Source organism: Notechis scutatus, chromosome 2 (assembly GCF_049901735.1).
Source record: "Notechis scutatus isolate UNSWTSFEM ecotype Mainland chromosome 2, rNotScu1.2, whole genome shotgun sequence".
Taxonomy (NCBI): domain Eukaryota; kingdom Metazoa; phylum Chordata; class Lepidosauria; order Squamata; family Elapidae; genus Notechis; species Notechis scutatus.
This window is the reverse complement of record NC_142010.1, coordinates 141,891,164-141,914,090: the sequence shown is the minus strand read 5'-3', so window position 1 is coordinate 141,914,090 and position 22,927 is coordinate 141,891,164. Positions and strand designations below refer to the sequence as shown.

General features: G+C 40.9%; 1 protein-coding gene across 3 annotated transcripts in view; it reads left to right on the top strand.

Moving 5' to 3' along the window:
- RARG (retinoic acid receptor gamma) overlaps positions 1-22,927 on the top strand; it is a 140,402-nt gene that overhangs the window by 91,053 nt on the left and 26,422 nt on the right. The window lies entirely within an intron of this gene.

Here is a 22,927-nt window from a genome sequence, read left to right as displayed (position 1 = left end):
AATTGCCTGGTGGATTCGAACCTAATTTTCCAACTTTTGATTTCCTGCTTTGGAACTCCAGAGTTGCAAAAGAGGGCTATACGAGCTTGGGGAAGAGGGATACGAGGAACCAAGCCATTCCCTCGCTTCCCAAACCCCACCCCTCGGTCTTTTGACGGGAGGAGGACATGCGTGGTTGTCTCTCGGGAACATTTGTAGCCGCCGCCTTTCTTCGGCTTCTGATCTCGGGAGAGAGTTCACTTTCTCGGGAACCTTCAGTTTTGTGGCTCTTTGTCTTGACTTGGAAGCTCATTATGAACACCAGATGAGGAGGAAACTTTGAAGTTCCTTTTCATTCTCTCTCTCTCTCTCTCTCTCTTTTTAAATAAAGGGCCTGAGTACGCGCGCGTGTGTACAGGGGAACGGACCAGAAATCATAGGAGAATGGCTATCTGAGGGAGACTGTGTTTAACTTTGAAAGTTGGGAGAGGAACAGGAGGGGATGTTCATTCATCCTTTATAAGCCAGACAGCTGTGGACCGATTTTAACTTTCGTTCCCTCCTCCTTTTTTTTTTCGGGGTGGGGGGGGGGGGGAGGGAGGGAGTTGTGCTAAAATGCGCGCGCCAATGCCGCGATCTTGAAATTCGCCTTCCATTCCACCATCAGATGCAACCAGATCCCAAAGCGGGGCAGACCAGTCAGTCTGGCGTGGGGGTGGGCGGATTAGACGAAGCGATACCTTTATTTTCAGACGCTCCGGAAAATCTGGAAGTGGAGGCGGCGGTGTCGGAGAGATCTGTCAAACACCAAAGGGTGTCCCCAGCGGATCCTCCTTGCGCTCCCTTTTTTTTCTTTGAGCAGCTGCCAAATCGCTTTCCTCCTTGCCCGCTCTCCTCTCTCTCTCTCTCTCGCTCGCTCTTTTTTTCCCCCCCTTGGCACCCATCGCGGGTGTTTACAACTTGGAAAAGCAAAAGCCTTCGGTGCATATTTATATACACACACACGCCCAGCGGGTGCAGGCTCGCAGCCGCGTCGCAGGGGGAATACCTGGGGATGGAGTTTTTGAGTGTTGAGTTCCTTCTTTCCTTCCCTCCCTCCCTCCCCCGCGCCCGATGGGAGTTCGCGCTCGTTCCCTCCTCGCTCGCATTCAAAGCGTTTTTCCTTTGGAGCGGCCCCACCCCGCCCGGGCTGCTCGAGCGCTGGCTGGGAAATGTGGCGCTTTAACTCTTTCGCTGGCTCGCTGCAAAATCAAAACGCTTCTTGGGAGAATCTCGGCTTTAGCCCGGAGCGTTGGAGGAACAAGAAAAGAAGGGAAATAGGAGTGGGACAAATTGCCTTCGAAAATGGTGGGTGTCCGCCTCCCCCAGCGCTGCAGGCTTTTCAGAAGAGACTGGACAGCCGCCTATCAGGAATTGTATAGGTCTCCTGCGGGAGCAAGGGGTTGGACTAGATGACCTCGAAGGTCCCTTCCAACTCTGTTACCACTGTTGCTGTTACTTGACAAGGCAGGGGGACCGTGTAGAAAGGTCTGAGTGGGAGAGAAGGCCTATCTGAGATCACTTGCAAAGGCATACTAATAAAAATTCTTCTTTTCCTCTTTCTTTTCCTACTAACCAGACTTAAGTAATAGGGAGTGCCTCTGGGCATGAGCAGGGTAGGTGTTTTTTATTTATTTATAGCTGGGCATAGTTTTGGGGTAAACTTTAATTGGGGTGCCTCCTTATAAACGAGAGCCAGTTAAAATGCTTTACTTTTGGTGGCTTGTATGAACTATATATAGTATTTAGATACCATCACTTCAAGCTGTTGCCCTCCAGGTAAACTACAACTCCTCTAATCCTTAGCTTTCAACCATGGATTGTCCCTTTGTCTCAATATGTCAAGAGGACAATAAGTTGAGGAAAGCTGATAGATTTGGCACCTGCCTACAATTCATACCACTTTTCAGAACATAAAACTGAGTGGGTTTCTTTCCCCAAGGACCCGTAATTCCTCTTTAGAGTGAAGGAGTGCACATGATCAGAAGAACCAACAATAGCAGTAACGTGGTGATGCAACTACAATGTAGAAAAAAGGTTTCCTAATAATTTCAGGTTAGCTGGAACTGTATGACACAATACTGCCACTGATGATGCCTCCACATAGAAGCTATAAATACATATGTATGCATCAGAGGATCCTGATGTCACCCACATTGTCTTTGCTAACCAGCATTGTGACCTGGACCTTTTTTTTTTTTTTTTTCTAGAAGTAGGTGCAGACTGAAAACAGTGCACCTCTGCCTCAGGTCTTATATTTTTGTGAACACATTTCTAGCACAATGTTTTGTCCGCCTTTTATTTATTTTTATTTATCGGGTTTACAAAATGTTGGCATTTGCAACATTCCTGTTTTGCAATGAAGTGGCGGCCATCGGGAAAGTTGTAGCTGCTTTAGTGAATGTCAGCAATCACATACAGGCATTATATATGCTTGCAAATAAGCATGTGCCCTTGGGCAGAGCATCTATTATATATTGAAGAGGGTTGATTACATATGTTCCTTCTGGATTGATGATGTCCTGCAATTTAAGTATGAATGGTAAAGCAACTGAATAAAATCAAATATACAAGGAGGGCTAGTAACTTCACTGAACATTATAGGGTCATTTTGCTTGAAACATTAGAACTTGATTGCAGAACATCAGGTCAAATAAATGGCTTCAGAGCAGTGGTGGGATTCAATTTTTTTTACTACCGGTTCTGTGGGCGTGGCTTGGTGGGCATCGTAGGGGAAGGATACTGTGAAATCTCCAGCCAGAGGTGGTATTTGCCAGTTCTCCAGAACTGTTCAGAACCTGCTGAATACCACCTCTGCTTCAGAGGAACTGGAGGGATAGTGGGTAATCTGTGACAATAGTATGTAAGTATCATGGGTGTGACTGTGTATAGAATTAGATGGGCCATCCAGGAACCGCAGAGCTGTCAACTAAGGAAATGTAAATCAAAAAGTCCTGTAAAGTGACAGTGACAAAACATTTCCACATTCTCACTAAGAAAACCATATAGATGTTCTACATAATCACCGGGGGTTAGCTTGACTTGAGGGAAACTTTAACACAAGGCCTCAGGAGATAGGAGACTCAGCCAATCCTGGGTGATCCTGAAAAACTAAGCAGAGTTGGATCTAGATAATACTTGGACCGCCAGGAAATCAGTGGGCTGCAGACTAGAATGAAAAAAAAAATGTTTCTGAAGAAAGTCACAGCAAATGAATTCATATTCATTTAAATAAAACTACAAAGGTTTTACAAGGATGTGCCCATGTTGTCTGCCTGAGGGAATCTTGAGCCCCTATCAATTCTGCAGGTGGTGAGTTGCTTTGAAGGCATCTTTATTCAATTCAGGAAGTTTTCCTTCTTGTTCTCTCCCTAACAAGAGAGCCAGTCTTTTGTGCGGGTGTGGCTATTTTGAGGGAACATATATTTCCAAGTGTGGGACATACTCTGTAGCATCAGGAATGCCATTGCTAAAACAAATGGCTTATATAGCACCCCAGCTGCAAACATTTTACGGCTGGTTATAAATGGCTTGTTTGAAGCTCCACGGAGAAGAGGGTAGGAATTTCCTCAATTTCAGTAATTTAGTCTTTTAAAGCCCTCCAATGACTCCTCCTTCTCAAACTGAGCTAGCTGGCATTTGTGGAGGAGCAGAAGCAGGGACCCTGAGTTGGAGAGAGCAGATGGCCCCTGCCTGGGTTGATGCTGAACACAGTCTGGAGCTAAAAGTGCTGAGCAGCTGCCATTCATGCCCGCATTGAGTAATCTTGATTTTTTTTTTTTCAATTTCTTGCCTCCTTATTGGTGGATCAGTGGCAAGATAAGATGGTGGCACCAGATAATTACCCAAAGCTGCATATTCAAGACTGCAGAGATGCCATGTGAACAGAGGGCACTGCTCTTGCACTGGCTATTCTTAATCTTTGGCTTGTTTTAGTCCAGAAGAGGTCTAAATTACTTTCTCTCTCTGCAAGCATATCCAGCATCCGTTAAAGAGTATAAGTGCCTGCACAAATAACTTTGGAGAGGGATCCTCCCCTCCTATCCTTTGCCTGTGCTCTGCCCTGCAGTCTCATCTCAGTAAGAGATGAGTAACCATTTCTTAATGTGATATAATTTCTTAATTCAGAATCAAACGTGGGTGGATTTGTTGCTGTTCTTCTCAATGTGTAAGCCTCACTTATATAAGCTATCACTCTGAAAGCAGCACCAGTTGCATTTTTAACATTGGCTGTGCACATGAAGATATTTTTTGAATAATAGGTTGGAGGGTTTTAAAATCATATCTAATGATGTCTTGCCTATAATATGGTATATACTCATAGCTACATATCATATGGTAGTCTGAAACACATGTTGAAAAGGAAACCTATCAGCCTACAGGTAAAAGAATAGAGATCTAAAATCTTAACTTTAGCAACTGAAATCAGTTTAGGTCCACTTTCAAGATTTCATAAGTAGGATTATTATAGCAGAACTGAAGACACAAACATCTGCAAATAAGATAGCAAATATTAGATAAGATGGGATCACTTTGAAGGAGCAAGGCGAATGGAGAATCATGATTTCCTTCGTTACCATACCAGAGGGCCTTGTTGCAACATCTCAAGAGTTGTTTGTATATTGTATACTCTGTATTGAGAGAAATTTTGAAAATAAGAATAAATTTCTTATTTTTCTAATTAAAAAAGTATTTTTAGCAATAGATTCAATCCTCAGCAATCTAGTTTTCATAAATGAAAAAAAAAATGAACATTAAAAAAATTGAACGTTTTAAAACCACAATGTACTAAAGGAAATTACAGGTCATTGGGAAGGTCCAAGCTCTAGAGGCTGGGGCTCATTTCTGTTTCTTAGCCGAGGGAGTCAGCACCAAAGACCTTTCTGTCATCATGTGGCCAGCATGATACACCGAGATGCACCAAATGAGATGCACCAAATGCTGTTATCTTCCCATCAAAATGGTACCTATTTATCTACTCACATTTGCATGCTATTAAACTACTAAGTGGGCAGGAGCTGGGGCAGGTAACGGGAGCTCACCCCGTCCCACAATACTTGGGTCTCAAATTGCCAACCTTCTGATCGACAAGCCCAGCATCTTAACTGCTAAGCCAAAGTATACAGGTTTTTCATTGATGATGTAAGCCCATCTCATCAAACATCTAGTTATCCCACAGATAAACATTTCTCTTTAGATCTATTTCACAAGGCCTTTAAACATATGCTACCATTTACCTCTTCTGACTAATTAGATTGAAAAAAATGATCCAGATCTTTTTTTTGCCAGTTATGTGGCAGCACCGAGCTGACTTGACTTTCTTAAAAAGGTAACTTGGGAGAACACTTAGACAACTAAGGTTGTTGTTGTTGTTTTTAAATTCTGGAATGAGATGATGGTAAAATGCATCTCTATTATTGTTTGGGGGAAAAAAAAAACCTCCCGCATGGACATACTGCCCGGACACCAAAATTGAGTTCACTTGGGAAGGTAAACTCTTTAATCTGTGTTTCACAAACTTTGTGATACCATGATGCATAAATTTATGCAACTCTTCCTCTATGAACAGAATTAATGATTTCACCATTTACTTTCAAAAATTAAATTTGAATCTGTGATCATACACCTCAGATTTTGTAGCATTGCAGCCTCACACTGAGATTTGTGCAGGCGAAATAAGGAGCAAAGGCAAGAGTTTCCTCCTCTGTTTAGGCAAGGCTGATCAGGTTTCTTAGACAAATCCCTAAGTTGCTTATGGTCCCCAGGCCATCCAATCCTACTATTTGAGAACCTGTGACTTAATTTTTTTTAATCAACTTCCCTGCAATTATTATGTTTCTTTGTATAGAGTTGGAGAACTGAACGGAGAAATGAAAATCATATTATTTTTTTTACGTATGGAGTTGTTCACTTTGGATAATATATTCTATGAACTTATCCTAGAATCTCCTTTGTGTAGAGATGGGGAAATTTGGCCTCCATAAGTGGAACAATCCAGTGAGTTTCTCATCCTTGTTTCTTCTGGGAATTGCTGAAATCTTCTGCTCCTCCTTCTGAGGGATACTTATATTTTGAGGACAACAAATAGCTTGCATGATTGGCTTTCATACTGTTTTGTTCCTCTGTAATTAGTTGGTATAGGATAGGAGGGATAAAACACCATACCAGGCAGGGCTGTATTTTTAAAAATAAATTCTAAGCTATAGTTTTTTTGGCAATGTTGTCCTGCTAATTACTTTTACAGACATATCAAATTAATGATACCCACACAATTATAGTAATAGCAAAACAGATATTCAAAAACTATGCACAGAGAAAACAATTAAAAGTCAGTAGTGGAAGACCAAAACAAAGTAAGTCTAAATTGGTTTGAATGCTACAGCCTACAATAGGCTATCCAGACAATTCAAAATCAAACCAAGATTTGGCTATATCAAAACACTTAAATCGACAGCTTGGAGAAGTTCTAACTAGCATAGCAAGATTACACTCAAACCAGAGAATTTTAACATCGGGTTTGAGGGCTCTGTGTATCATTTTGTTGATCTGAAGTAGAGTCTCTTCAAAGAAGGGACTAATCATGGTTGGAGAGCTGGAAGTCACAACTGAAATTGTTGCAACTTTTTCTGAAATGATACTGCCTCTGGAGATGCCAAATCTTCCAGAGGCCTACATTCTCTGGAGCCTATTGGTCAGTGTCTATCTCCAGGCGTATTTCCTTCCTAGTCCATTAAGGCATCTGTTGATCCCTACATCCCATGGGGGATGCTGAATAGTTTATAAACACACAGAGATAGATAAACTCTTCTTTTCTTTGCTGTTCCTGCCTGGTTCCTGCAGGCTGCTGATGGTGTGTACAGAAGCTATTTGGAGAGGATTAAGTTCGGGCTAAAATGTGGTGCTGTCCAGGAAATAACAGGCCTGATAAGAGCTTGGCCTGACAACAGCTTGAGGGAGGCTCATGTAAGCTTGAGTGTGGTTTTTGATACTTCTGATAAACAAGGCCTTCTCTCTTCCCCATTCAGCTGGGCGGGCTAGAATTGGGAGTTTGAGTGACAGTGTTATAGTTGAGGAATTCTGGTCGAGCATAAAGGAGGGTGGAGGGAAAGGAATTCATGGTGCAATCTAGCAGTTCAGCACTCTGAGATCTCAGAGAGAAATTTAGGGAGTTAAATATACCATGGGGGGAGAGCAAGAAAGTACTGGCAGATGTGTGTGTGTGTGTGTGTGTGTGTGTGTGTGTGTGAATAATACAGATTCTCCAGATGAAGAGTTGCCCTTTGCCTGCCTTGCTACGAGAGTTAACTAAAACTCTTTGCTTGGTAACTCTTATTACCATTGAGGTAGTAAGAGTCAGGGATGGGGTTCTTTAAGTGAATTTTCTTCAAGTAATACATTTGGTGGAGAGGCCTACATTCCTCCTATTTCAGTTGTTTTACTGGGCCAGATTACTAAGGGCAAGTGAGCTGGACAGTCAGCCTAACACTGGTTACCAACGTGGTCGGGGAGAATTTTTTTCTCTCTGATTTTTTTCTGTGTGGATTTTCAATATGTATTTCTCTTCCTTTACTTATGGGCCCAAGGCCTACTGCCAGCACACAGGAGTATAGAGCATTCATTGATTTTGGAGTCTGCAGTTGTTCAAGACCTTAAGTAAGAATACAACTCTGTAGTCTTAAGACAGTTTTTATAGTCCTTGAAGAGAGATGTTCACATTTCTTGAGCTTTTGTCCTAACTCTGCTATCCTTTTTTGTGGCAGCCATAGGCAAGCTAATTTTGTGGGCTGTGTAGTTTTCAGCTTAGATGAGTTTATTTAGTTTTTAAAAAATTGCATAGTTGCCTATCTCACCAAATGTGTAATGTATAGCAAGCAGATAGAACAACAAGCATAAAAATAAAAAAAAATCACATTATACTGTATATATATATGACATATAAACCATAGACAATGAAGGATACGAGTACCCAGCTCAACAAAAGAATTGTGATTCATGCTTAGATGTAATATACATTTTCGGCTGAAGCCTTTCTCACATGATTATGTGCTTTCATTTAGACTTTCTGCCAAGCAGCTATCTGTCTATAATTCACCTGTTTTCTGAATTTCTCTGCCATTTTGTTCAGATAGGTTTAAGAATCAATTCCTGAACTGAAAGACAGATTAGTTGATATTAGTAAGATCCCTGGCCTCAACAGATATTAAAGCACCTTTTCCAATTCTTCTCCAAATGTTTTGCACTTCAAATCCAGTTACCCCTGCTCATCAGTCATATCAGCTGAGTGCCAATGACATGACTGGTTGAAGATCATTTTGCTAGGGAACAGAGATTGACTGTGTTCATACATCACATTAAACCACACTCTACTTTTTTTTAAGTTTTGGATTAATGTATTATGTGAACCAAGCCAGTAGAGTTTACTTATGAGGCAGAAAAGTGGAATGTGAATTGACATTATCTTTATGATTGTTGCAATAGCGGCAGCAAAAGTAACTACAACCATCATCACAGCTTGTAAACCATGAATTATGGCATTGCATGTAGTGTAAGTTATACAATAAACAATCGTTAATACATGGCTTAGTGTGATTTGTGGAACCAGTCATGTATGAATCCTATCTAGAATGGACAGTGAAAGTGAAAATATTTTTTTCATGGATTCTAGAAGAATCTTACAATACCTTTTCTGTTCTTTCTAGCAGTCTTTTACTATATTATCTTGGCACCTAGTTTGCATTTTCAGTGGATAACACAAATTATTTAGAAACCGGTTCCCAAAATTCAGGCTCCATGACTGCAGCCATGCAAGTCTTCATTCATGGACCTTACCAGAAATTCATGCAGTATTTCATATTTATAACTCTCCTGATATATTTCTACTACTTCTTGACCAAAACAGCCAGACTCTGTTAAGAACATAACAAGAACATGGCCTTTTGAATGATAATGCTGCAATCTTTTCAATTGGGAGCAATTTAGCAATCCCTGTTTCAGTCTGTTTCCAATGGGATGCCATCTACAGTATTTTTTTCACTACCAGTCAACTACAAGTAGAATTGCCATTGATATTCTATTTTGTCCTGGAAAGTTCATCCCTTATTACTTTCATTCTGTTGTTTTTCATCCAGACCAGGGTGAAAACATTTGCACTGGGGGTGAGAAAGAGCCAACAGTCTGCTAAGCAGTTGTCATTTGAAAAAAAATATTTCTTTTAAAACCACATGTATTTAGCTAGTTTTAAGCTGTTCGTCAACTTGAACATGATTGGCTACTATGACCCATAAAATGTAAAGAAAATACAGATTTGGAATGTTAAAAGTAACACTCACCAGAAAAAGCTTTATTTTTCGTTATTTAGTTTCTAGGTTCAAGTAGCATAGCAGTGTAACAATGATGTGCTTACATGATATGTTAAAAGCATTTTTTAAAAGTTGATAATTACAAAGTCAAGGAAATCATGATATTTAAAAGCTCGAAGGGAAGAGTTATACAATAATGCCCATTACAGTGCTTTTGATTTGTAAGTATTGAGCTGTGCATTACATTCATTATTCAATATGTAACTACCCTTGCCAGCCCTCCTCAAGACAGAAGAAGAGAGGATGCTATGAGTATATACCAGAGGAAGTTAGATACCCCCCCCCACACACACACAAACCAATTGCCTCCTAATATTGAGAGCGCTTCGTCAGGGCAAGATAGCATCCACAGTACAAGGTTTGGTAGATTATTTGTGGCAACTTAAATTGCAGCAGCATGCATGCTTACAGGTAGTGGGTAAAAATATTATGAGCTTGGTAGGTATTTTAGCAGAGGGACTGGAGTAGATTGATATACAGACCAAATGTAATAAGACCAGAAGTAAATTTTTAAAAAAGGAATGAATTGTTGTGATGGTTAAACAGAAATAAAACTAACATATCCATTAGAAATGTCATCCATGAGCATGAAAGTTGATTTTACCATGGTCTTCCACCACCCAGTATTTGTCAGATGTGGTGAATTACAGTTTTCATCCTTCCCAAATAGCATTGCCATTTCTTGTGGTTCCAGACATCTGGAGGGCACCAGATTAAAGAAAATTCACTTACCAGTTGTTGTTGCAACCTGGCAGTATGTAAATAAGATGCTGTCCAATCCAGATCTTTGCCCATCTACCTCGGTAGGAAGGGTTCTGACCAATGACTGCTGTCCAGGATTTCAAAACAGGTATTTTTCCCAATCCTATCTGGAAATGCTGTGACTTAGGGGTGCAAAGATAATGTGTAAAAGAAGGCTTTAATTTCCAGTGATTTCAGCCAGGGATGTCCATGTGCAAAGGTAAAATACATACAGCTGTGCTTTTATTTCTGCCCTAACTCCTTTTTCAGGTTTTACCGCTATAGATTACAGCTGCCTTCTTGCTATTTTTAAACTATTTTAATGTGCTTTGCATGTGTTAACATTAGTTTTAATTGGATGCCCGTGTTTATTATTGTGTACCTACCCTATGTGAGAAGTCCATTTACCAATGCTTTAAATAAACCATCAGACCAGAATGCCTACTTTGGGGGATTTTTGAACTAGTAAATCTTGTTAAACTGGTGTCCAGATCCTAGACTTGCATGAGAATATCATTAGTCTATCTATCAGGGCCCTCCCTTTGCAAACAGTGCATCAAATAAGATGGTTTAAGAATCCAAACCCGGTTTGCAAGGAAACACAAGAGTAACTCTGTGCAGAGCAAGGGATTTTGCATGGTTTAATGAATCCCAGAAGGAGTGACTCAACTGTAGCTTCTATCCAGTGAAAACTATTTTGGGGTAAAGAGATTTTTTTTTTGTTTGTTTCTCTCTGACTTGGACTGAATGAGTACATTGTGCAGAAAAACATTTGCGGTTTGAAAAAAAAATTGCAGTGGTACAGAATCCTTCTTTAACGTCTTTCAGCCCAAAACATAGTAACTTAACATGTATTCTCAATCTACATAGTATTGAATGAAACCGCTATGTTCAATGACTGTATATCTGAGTCTCATATCTGGAGGACAGAATAATGAGATGTTCCTTTGTGGTCCTGTTCCCTTGCTGGCTTCCTACAAAAATCTGGGCAGCTTATTTGGAATAAATTTTGCACTGGCAAATTGTAGATAAATAATAAAACCCAGTCTTTGCTGTTCAGTGTTATAGCACACATATTGCATGGTGTATTTCTGATGCTTTCAATGAAACAGCAGACTATGGTGTAATAAGAACAAAATCCATGAAGATAAGTTAATCAGATTTTCGCATGGCAATTTCTTATATTTTGAAATCTGTCAATCTCAAAGCAGATGATCCAGCTGACATTTTCCAGTTCATGTTCCATCTATATACTGTATCTTATACTGTAGAATGGTTATGTTTTAGGTTTTTAATATCTGATGTTGTGTGTGTATATATATGTGTGTGTGTTCATATGAGTCATTGAGTCAGTCTTGAATCCTGACAGTTGCCTGGTCCTTCAGTTTTCCTGGCAAGATTTCAGAAATGGTTGTCCACTTGACTGCTTCCCAGGGTTGAGAGAGAGTGACTGACCCAAAGTCACCCAACTGGCTTTGTGCCTAAGGCAAGATCAGAACTCACAGTCTCCCACTTTCTACCCAGGTCCCTTAACCACTACGTCAAGCTGGGTCAATATGCAATAATACACACCTGGAAAAAGCTGAAGTGTGTGTGGTGAATGGAAATAAGCTACTGAAATATCTATTAATTCCCATATCACACATGCCCACATATGCAAGTGTTGTGTGCACCTATACATTTAAAAACAATCTGAATTCCTTATCTGTCAATCAAGAGCTCTCAAACTGTACAATATGAGGTGAAAAAACTCCTGACTATTCCACTTCTGGCTGTGGTTGTAGGGGAGGATAATGTTTATGGATGTACACATTCCTATTTTTTTAAAAAAACCAAACAAACCTGTGAAACGAAAGCAGTTGAAAAGCTATGCTAAACTTTTTTGTCTGATGGATGCTCTATAACTGCCTGAAGTGAGGTAATTTGTCAATCTCCACAGGGAGGATTTCAAAAAGATGGCTGTCCCATGCAGTCTGACATGAGGTGAAATTTGGCCACCTTGCTTCAGAGAATAAAAGCGAAAAATAAAAATAATTCAACAACTCCTCAATGTTCTGACACACACCATACCTTCTGTTGACTACTGAAATATTTAAAAAAATCTTATCACGTCTGATAACCCAACCACAAAAAAGTAGGCTGCTTCATGGCATTTGCTGCCTGTAGCTGTTACTAAGGGCCAGCAGGAGAGAAAAATCTTGTGGGGCTGCCAGCCATATTTCATGCTGCCTGTCCTGTTTCAGTGAAGGTGCGGTGGCCTCCTGCCCCTTGGGAACGTGCCTGGGTTTGTTCCTTCTGTTGGAGCATCAGATCACTGTCAGCGCAAGGGGATTTATGGCCCGGCTGGCTCTTCCCCTCTACCCAAGGAGGCGGGAGAGCCCACTCCCCTTCGGCTGTCCTTCTGGGAATTTATTTCCTGCCCTCTGCTTCCACCTGTTGCAGAACATGCTCTTGATCTCATTTAATGATGCCTCAGAAGCCTGACGGCCTGCCTTCTTCCAGCAGCCATAGGAGGGACGTTGGGTGGCCTTGGCATTTGTCCTTTGGCTACAGAGTGATCGCTTCATGGTGTGTGGCTCTGGGCAGCAAGCTGAGAGCTGTCTAATGAGAAAGAGGAGGTCTGGAAAACAAGAGCGTGCCAGGCTCAAAGAAATCAGTAGTCTGTCCCAAACTGACTTGGGGGGGGGGGGGGCGGCTTTTCTCCATCCCAATGAAGGGTGTGTGTGCTCTCCAGCTTGATTTTCCCAGCCTGTGGGAAGTTTGTGCAGAGAAAGGGACAGAGATGAGACATGGGTGCTCTTTTCGCCACATACGAAAGGGCCAGATGCAAATAAAACATGATACATGCCATTGCTCCTCCTCATGCCTTCCATGTTATAGTTTATTGCCAAACAGCAAAGGGTTAGGAACTCACACACACACACCCAACATAGCAATTGAACTCCACCAGGGAAATTGTTATGTCTGCGGAATTATTTCTGGTACTTTGTAAAGTCCCACATCCTTGATTATTTTATTTCATTGTTACACTTTATCCTCTTTCTTTAGAAAACACAAAGCTGCTAACATGGAGCTCCTTGTGATTTCCCATCTGTGTCCTCATCTGGACTTCATTTCTGTGTTTGCAGGCCAATATTCTGTTTCTTTCTTAGCCAATCTTTCATAACACAAGCGAGAACTCTTCCACTTCTATTGTCTGAAGGAACGTGAAGGAGCAGCCTCACTGAAACTGCCAGGCCCATATTGGATAAAGGCCTGCTGAGGACATTTTGCAGGGGGGCAGGATGTAAATGAGATTATGAAGAAATATAGGTCACGAATCAAAGCATAAAAGTATTGTTATATGTGTGCATTTAAATAGTTGTGGTATACTAGATGATCTTAAGTGCAGGCAAAGGATCCAATAGTATATAGTTTATCTGATTGTGTATGTGTGAAAATATTTGGGTCGGCTCATGTCAGCTGCTTTTTCCTGCAAGCAGCTAATGTGCTTTTAAAAAAAAAAGTTCTGTGAAGTGGGATTTTGTGCTGGGGGCACTAGCCCGTAATTAAAAGATGCTAATGTTTTCTGAATGGCTGGGACCAATACTTCAAAGAACATAGTTCCAGCGAGTATGTTGACAGGAAATGATAGGGTGGTATGCCTCACCATAATCAGATCTATTCACAAATAAGTCCTTCAGTTTGTCTTATAGGACTCTTGCCTGCAGTTCTTATTTCTGAGTAATTTTTAATTATGGGTTCCAGGGCTACAAATGTTAATTTACAAGTGTAGAAAGTCTGACAGCAGAGGAATGAATACATTGTGCTGGATACCTTCCTCACTTGCCTCATAGGCATCGTTTGCAAGACTGGATTCTCAGAGGGGAGAATTGGCTATTTAGTACTGTTTAACACTAGGTAAAATGAAAAGAAGCAAAAATGTTTTAATACGGTTTCTCTTCCCCTTCCACAGTTTGGCTTCAAATCAATATCAGAAAGAGATTTGATCAGCTTCAATTGGTTTCTGTTCTTTATTTCTCAATTTCTCATATCTGTACACATGTCCAATTTGCTTAAACCATAAAAAGCTGGAAAGAAAAAGAGAAGACAGAAAAGGAAACAGTGATTGTATAGTTCCTCAGTTCTGGCTGGGATGGAGAAAGAATCAAATGTTTAATTGGTAATAGCCCAATTACGGTGTGGTATGCTGGCTTGACAGCCGCGGATAGAAAGATGTTACAGAGGGTGGTAAGCACAGCACAAAACATCGTGGGCTGTTCCGTGATACCACTAGATGACATCACTAGGGCTCGAAGCCTTAGAAGAGTGAGGAAAATTATCAAGAACGACTCACATCCTGGTCAGCACTTGTTCACTCTCCTGCCATTGGGCAGGAGATATAGAAGCATAGCCAGCCGCACCAACAGGCTGAAGAACGGTTTCTACCTGTGGGCTGTCAGACTTGAAAATAACTTCATGTCAACATGGTAGGATAGATTTGCTGTCAGACTTGAAAATAACTTCATGTCAACATGGTAGGATAGATTTGCGTGGCCGGCACGTTGTGCAACAAGGTCACATAGTGTAATAAGATTGGGGCTGGGTTGGGGACTTCTGTCCTCACTGTGAGTTGTGTGTGTGTGTGTGGGGGGGGGTCATAAAGAGAGGCTCAGCCATCTCATTATACACATATTGTACTCTGACAATAAAGGTAATAATTTTTAAAACCCTCCATTTCCTAAATTGCATGCTGAAGCCAATGATATTTCTGTTATCAGCCATTCTTCTTGATTGGCATGAGAGCCTCCTGCCAAATGTGGCCCCATATCATTTTATACAATACTACAGGTAGTCCTCAACTTACGATCACAATTGAGCCCCAAATGTATGTTCCTAACTGAGAAATTTGTCGAGTGACAAATGTGTAACAACTTTCTTGCCACAGCTGTTAAGTGAATCACTGCAGTTAAATTAGTAACCCGGTTATTAAGTGAATCTGGTTCCCCCCCCCATTGACTTTGCTTGTCAGAGGGTTGCAAAAGGGGATCCCGTAATCCTGGGACACAGCAGGTGTCACAAATTGTCAAGCATCCGAATGTAAATCACCCGACCATGGTCGTAAGTGTGAAAAATGGTCACAAGTCATTTTTTCAGTACCGTTGTAATTTCGGACGGTCACCATGTGAACTGTAAATGAATCATGTGGTCATTGTTTGGCAATTGTTTTTTGGAAGCTCCCTGGGGAGGTCATCAATGGTGACCACATGACCCTGGGATGGTGCAACTGTCACAAATGCATGCCAATTGCCAAGCACCCGAATTTGGATCAGGTGCTGCAATTGGAGATGCTGCAATGGTCATAAAGTGTGAAAACCAGGCATAAGTCACTTTTTTCACTGCTGTTGTCACTTCAAATGGTCACTAAACTACCTGTATACAGGTAGGACTACCTGTCTACAGAGATTGCCATTTTAATGAAAATATACATAGAAGTCAGCTTTGTCATTTCCCCCAGCCATTTGTCTTCATTAAAAAAAAGTGAAAAAGATGGAATCTCAACTTAATGGGGGTTCTTCGTTGTGAATAGAACTCAATAACCCTGACCAATATTTCTTCCATATAGACTTTTTATTATTTTAAATATCTGCTTTGCTCACATAAGGAGATATCAGCAGTGCAAAAAAAAAAAAAAATCTCACTTTGACAATACAGAATAACTTCATTTTCAGGTTGCCCCGATATTTAACAATTCATCTGATCCCTAAGGGAAAATCCACCTAGTGGTGTCCTTTATCTTCTTGAAGCAGAGATCTTCATTTTCTGCTAAAAGCGGAATGGGGAACAATAAAGCAGGGTATCAAACCCATATCTCTTAGGTATTTTATTGACATTGTGAGCACAAAGACCACAGACAACCATTACCTTTTTTTGTCTAATCTAATAGCATTATTTTATTCCTCTACTGTAGATCTATCCATCCTGCATTATTCCTTTGTACCATACATGTTTGCATACTGGTACACCTATTTTACCTATTTTATATCTCTTAGTGATATTATGAAAAGAACCTTTGATGTCTAGTTTAAAGAACTTGAGGAGTTAGGATTGCAGATTATCCTGAGTGATGACAGGGAAAGCCTACCGGGTATGTGTGTGATCTTGCATTCCTTCTCTCTTATTCATCTTTTTAAAAAATTCTCAGCCACTTTTCCACATACATCCCTGTCTTCTTGGGCTGCTTACAGGTAAATAAAGGCTTCCACTGAGATCTAATCACCTGGCTGGGCCCCCTTTTGTCTGCCTATATCTTCTCTGGCCCTGGGGAGTCAGTCATGCACTGCTGGAGCCAAGGGAAAAACCTCCTTTACTCTGTTGTCTTATCTCAAAGAAGACTGATAATGCAGAGGGTTAAAATCCACGAGTTTCTAATTGTCCCTTCTTCTGTGATGCTGATGAGAGACCTCCATGGGGAGGCTGAGATTTCCAGTTGGGAGAGAGTAGAAGACAGGAGGACTAAGCAGGAATTCAGCAGAGGGAAAACTTAACACCCGCTTCTCTTCTGCCAGAAGGGATTTTGGAAAGACGAGGGATAATGTTGGGATATAAATCAAAACTGGGAGAAGTAACTGGAGAGAGAATCCTGACTGACTTCTAAATGATCAAGCAGTGCCATTTCTGAAAGCACCTGAAAGCATACCTGAATTTAATGGGGCTCCCAGAGGTCAGGCTTCGATACCTTTTTATGATACCAGCCTTTTTTTTTTTATGTCTAGTAGACGGAGTTCCAGGTACTTAGAGTACCTTCCAGACTTCAAAACCACCTAAATTTCCAAGTTAACTGATCTCTTAAAGCTAATCTTCATAGAGGAAGCAAGTGTTTGCTTTTCAGCTCGAGAAAGATATTGTTAATGCAGTGACTTCACGGGCTACTTGATCGAGGCACCTCCTACCCCCTTCTTTCTCTTTTGAAATTTTGATTGTGTCCAGGCTATTTTTTGCTGCTAATTGTTCAAATCTCCACCTCTTTTTGTTTGTTGCATACTAACATAGTGGCAACTATGAATGCAAAAGTTTCTTAGGAGGTCTCCTCTCTTGGTCTATCTCTGCCTTTCTGTCCCATATTTAAATCAATCCTTTTAATAAAGAAAAAATGAGCATTTGGAAAGAAAAGGGCTAGTTTGTACCCTTTTTTTTAATTTACAAGAAGGCACTAGATACATTCTTAAAAAATGAAAGTGGTGGGTAACTGCCACTTAGTTGTTTGTTTGCAAAAATACCAATCTGTTCAGAAACAAAAAGTTAAGTTGGGATTGACAGATTCCTGGAAGGTTGTAATGAGTAGCAAAGAACATCCTACTAGTTTGCCTTCTGGTGTTGTGTGAGTTGCCATGCCCATCATGCCATATTGGGAATAGGGAGCCATTTTGTGCGGAAGCCCTTGGCGTAGTCCCAAAACCCCACATGCAGGCAATGATTGAGAAAACCCCTTGCGTCTATAGAAAATTACTCCTGAGTCTGGAAGGGGGCAGGGAAACCAGTATATAATAAATGTACGTAGTCTATTGCGGAGGTAGCTTTTTTCCCCCTGCCCCCTTCATTCTTATCACTTCCCACTCTTACTGCATTACTGCCTATGAACTAGATGAAAGCCAGAGATTTGTATACTTAGTGGCTTGAAGTCAATCTCTTTTAAAGATAAGTTAACAATCCTTACAAATCCTGACTGAATGCCCTCATCAAAGTCTGAGGGCATTTGAACTTTTTGTGTTCTATAACCCACCTTCAAGCTTGTCCTAGGAAATCTTTGGCCTTTCAGAAGTTGGCCTCTATCTTTCCTTAGCTCTAGCTAGCATCCACAATGGTTAGGCACGGTGGGAACTAGAGTGTAGAATTTTCTACAGAGATAGCAGTTTCCCGGCATTCTTCAAGCAGTTTGGCAACATTTTAGCCAATTCTCCAGATCCAGAGAATTGTTTCTGAAGATCCACCACAATTTGCTCTGGCACTGGAGCCAAGGATAACACTGGGATTCAGTATTGTCAGATCCAGGAGAGTGGGCACTTCCCCAGCTGTTTGAATCTAAAGAGTTCCCTGAAGAGGCATCACTTAGAAACAGTTACTTAGAGAACGTACTTTGCTAAGGCTTCTAACATCATTCACAATCTGAGTCATTGCAAGATAGTCTCTTATGGGGAAAAGCAGGCATGTAATAAAGAAAAGGGCTCTTTGGAAGAAGCAAGGAAGCTCTGGGGCGAAGGTGCAGTTTGTTCCTTTCCTTCCTTCCGTGGAAGATGACTATCCTTTGCTTTGGGCTACCAGGATTAAGACAGTTGTTCCTGGAACTCTCCCCAGCCTGTAGCTGCATTGCTGAATTAGGGACTGAATTAGGTTTGTGTGAGGTTGCTCCTATAGTGCAATTTTTAAATGGATATTCTATACGGAGACAGAAGATTTCATTAAGCTCCTTTCAAGTACTCTCTTAATACCATCACCACTATCACCACAAATATGATCAGGCATTGAATACTAACTTATGCTTTATCTTGCTATCTTATTTGCAGTGGTTTTATTTGAGATTTTCCTGTAGCAAACGCATTCATGTTATCAACAGCTGTGCATTCGCAAACATTGATGTAGCTCTGTTGCGGCTCTTGAAGATGTACACAAAGTTTTCATAATTTAGGGCTGTGTCTGCCGTTGATTATGAAGGTTATTAACATAACAATGATTTGTTCAGTTAACTCAGTTCTGTACAAGTCATTCAAACATAAACTTAATACACAGGCTGGTTGGTTTGTGGCTTAGTATATGTTCTGAACATGGCTTTTGTTTGCTGTAGAAAGCTGGGGTGATAATAGCAGATCAATCGCATACTGTGAAAGTCTGCTTTGATTTGGCTATATCCATTGGACTGGAAAATTTTGTGAAAGGAAAATTGACACATCAGTGTCACAGATGTGCAAGGAGTCCCATACAAGCCAGTGCCCGTATACAATCATATCCAGAGTCCCCATCTGTGTCTTATATCAGTCTAGCATATGCATGAAATAAGTCTGTATAATTAATGCTACATACCTGACTATGGGTCCATTTCCTCCAGTCTTGTTTTGTAGCAGTTCTTTTTCAACCTTATTATTAATAAGATTATTAGGTTAAGAGTGCATACATTTAACCTGGAGCCTACAACATGCATTCCATATATTCTGTTATTGAATGTGGACTTTGCTCTGCTTCCAGTTTTGGAGAGAAAGTATCTGTTAATACTAGTCCTCACTTAACAACCACAGTTGTGATCAGCAATTTGCTAAGTGCTGTCCGTAGTCGCTAAGGGAAAAAATATGATTACAGTGGACTTACAATGTCACTTCCCATTTGTTCCTTGAGCGAGACATCGCTGTCATTAAGCGAAACATCACACAACCGCAAGTTGCCATTTTACTTCCACATTCTCCATTAATACTGCTTGTTTCAAGCTGGTTAGCTAGCAAATGGTGATCGCATGGCTACAGGACACAGGATGCTATGGTGGACACAAATGCAAGGATTGATTGTAAATCACCTAACGTCAAATGATTGCTAAATGAGGCAATCGGTATGCAAGGACTACCTGTAATGTATTTGGTCATGGTGGGTCAGCTTTAAACGCCTAAAATATATCTAATATAAGCACATGTTTAATTCCATACTGTGATTTAATTGTTACTTGCATTGCAATATACAGTAGAAAGAACTTGTTTATCTAAGTGACTAGATAAAACTTATTGGTTGAAGGAAGAGTTGTTTAATCAGGAGCTACTGCCACTCTCGATCAGCTGTTAGGAGTTCACAGCAAGCAGCTGGTTGGTGCAGTCCCCCATCATCACCAAAAAGCTGATCAGGGCAAGTGCTGACAAGTACTAAAACATCCTCGGAAAATAACAGTCCTGAAATATCAACATGGTTATGCAAGATAGGAGAATGTGTCAAACTCTTAACACACAGGCGATTTTCACAAAACATGTTGAATCAGGAATCCTGGTTTACAGACTGCTTTGGTGAAGGACAAACTAAAGAAACCGTAGTCTTGTCATCCTATGGGAATTAACAGGATAATAGAATAACAGAGCTGGAAGGGACCTTGGAGGTCTTCTAGTCCAACCCCTGCTCAGGCAGGAAACCCTCTACATACAGGTAGCATTTCAGACAAATGACTGCCCAGTCTCTTCTTAAAAACTTCCAGTGTTGGAGTTCGCACAACCTCTGGAGGCAAGTTGTTCCACTGATCGATTGTAATTGTGATTAATGTGATTATGTGATTAATTAAAATACATTACATTAAAATATTAAAGTGTAATTAATAATAGGTTATAATGTGCTCCTTGTTTTGAATTAGCATTTTAAGTGAAGATAACAATTATGAATTGTTAACCCTGGTTTATGGCTTAAAGCAGGGGTCCCCAAACCCCTATGCTGGCTGGTGAATTCTGGGAGTTGAAGTCCACAAGTCTTAAAGTTGCCAAGTTTGGAGACCTCTAGCTTAAAGTGTTGTATAAAGTCAGCCTTTTGCTGACATTTTAGATGTCCCTGGGGCTAGAGAACACCACACTTCCATGATCAACAAAATGTAATATGTGGTAAATTTTCAGCAAGGAATACACTCACAGTTTTATCAATGGAGTCATGCACTTAATCTGATTCTGTACTACTGGTGGCAAGGTCTGCAAAAAAGTATGTCAGTGGATCCGCATGTACTCTGTGTAGAAATAGATATCAGGAGCATATAATTGTGTACTTTCTCCTTCTCTTTTTTCATTGGGCTGTTTTGGCACTATAGGGAAGAAAAAAACGCGGTTTATATTCATGCTAAATCATGATGCGGTTGCTTTAAGTTTAGCACTGCTTGTTGCATCAATCCAGATACTATGGTTTGTAGCCAATTGTGGCTTATTCAATAAGTTATAATTATTATATTAAATATTAATTTAATATGCCACCCTTATGCCCAGTCACTTGTATGAAAAAAGAAAGCTGTTTCAAATTTTATAGAGCAGTTGGGAGATACGAGAATTGCAGAGTTCACTACTTGTAAAATATACCATTATAAGTCTAAGTGCTGTTGCTATTATTCTTTTCCAGGATTAACATTGGGGAAAGAAAATTACATCACATTTTATGTCAGAGTAGGCCTGCGGTCAAAAAAAAAAAAGTATGTCTTTCTTCCCTTTGCTTGCACAAATGTGTAAATTGCACCTCAAGAAAATCCATTTCTCAGCAACTCTGGCTTAAAAAATCACAACAAAATGAAGTGTGATAGAAAGCCCTCGATGAGAACTGTGGGGATGGTTGTTGGTTGGAATCGATAGTGTAAGGTTTAATAGAAATGAAAGGGACAAATTGAGTAAGAATAATACAGTTTCCCTGAAAATAAGACCTATCCCAGACCTAGCATGTTTTACGCATGTGCCTAATATAAGCCCTACCCCCCTCAAAATAAGCCCTACTTAAGAGCCTGCACAGCCAGCCACTCATTCTATATGGTTGCTTGCAAGTTCTGGCCACAAGGTGAGGTGGAGTGGAGCTGCCCCACTCACCCTGCACCGGCTTACACAGCGACCCTGCAGCAGGCCATCCATGCCCTGACAGCTGCCTCGTGGCAGCAGCATTGGCAGTCATGTGCAGCAGGAGCCCACATGGCCACCGGCTGAGTGGTGTGTTGGTGCTGCAGCCGTGAAGCAAAGTAAGTGTTGGGACATGGATAGCCTGGCTGAGGAGGCCCTGAAGTAAGCTGGTGCAGGGCACATGGGGCAGCTTCAACCCCCCCACCTCACTTCATGGCCCCGGTATCGTTCCGTTGTGGCTGTGAGCAAGCAGAAGAAGTGGATTGGTGGCATTCTGGATGGGGCTGCCGCTAGGGAGGTGTTGGAGCATGGGTGGCCTGGCTGTGGGGGCCCTGAGGTAAACCAGTGTGGGGTGCATGGGGCAGCTCCACCCCCTTGTCTCACAGTGGCAGTGGGGCATCACACGGCCTCCTGCCCTGCTGTGAGCAAGCAGAAGTGGGCCTCCCATACATGGGAAAAAAATTAAGACACCCCTCCAAAAATAAGCCCTAGTGCTTATTTTGGGGGCCAAAAGAAAGTAAGACCAGGTCTTATTTTTGGGAAAACACAGGTATGTGAAAAGCTTTTTTAAAAAATAATTTGAACTTCTATGAAAATATATTCCTTTTATTTTATGGTAGTAAATAGCATTGATGCTCTGATTGTTTGTTCAGGATGTTAATCAGATAATTAAGTTTCTGAGATTGCACTGGGTATTATCTGGCATCTTCAGCAGAGCTAGAATTTGGTTTTCTTTACAGGAATGCCGTGCTCCGTATCAGGCTGCATGCTTTGTTTTCTGCAGAAATCTTTCCAAAGAAATCTCAGCAAATCAGGTCAGGTAGAAGAATCCTGGCAGAGCAATTACCTGACCATAGGTTGTAAGACTTGGATGGTTGACTGTGCATTGATGAATTTGAAAGAGAAAATACATATACTAAATGAATTTTCAACGCTGAATATTCAAGAAATCGTTGTTTGGCAAAACCTGGGTTTGTTTATTGTAGGATCACTGTAAGCCCAAGAGATATAGTTGTTGCTTGGACTTTGTATATGCTTGTTATCTGTTGTAGTGGAGTGTCTGTGAAGGGTTATTTTCCTTTTGCAAATATTGTTCGGGCCGGAGACAGGATTGGGGGAGATTGCTGATAGCAGGAAGGTAAAACTGTGGATAAGGAAGATTTGGGTTTCCATTCATTCCTGACCTGTTTTTAACAGTCTCTTCATTTTGTAACCAGGTATTTCCCACAA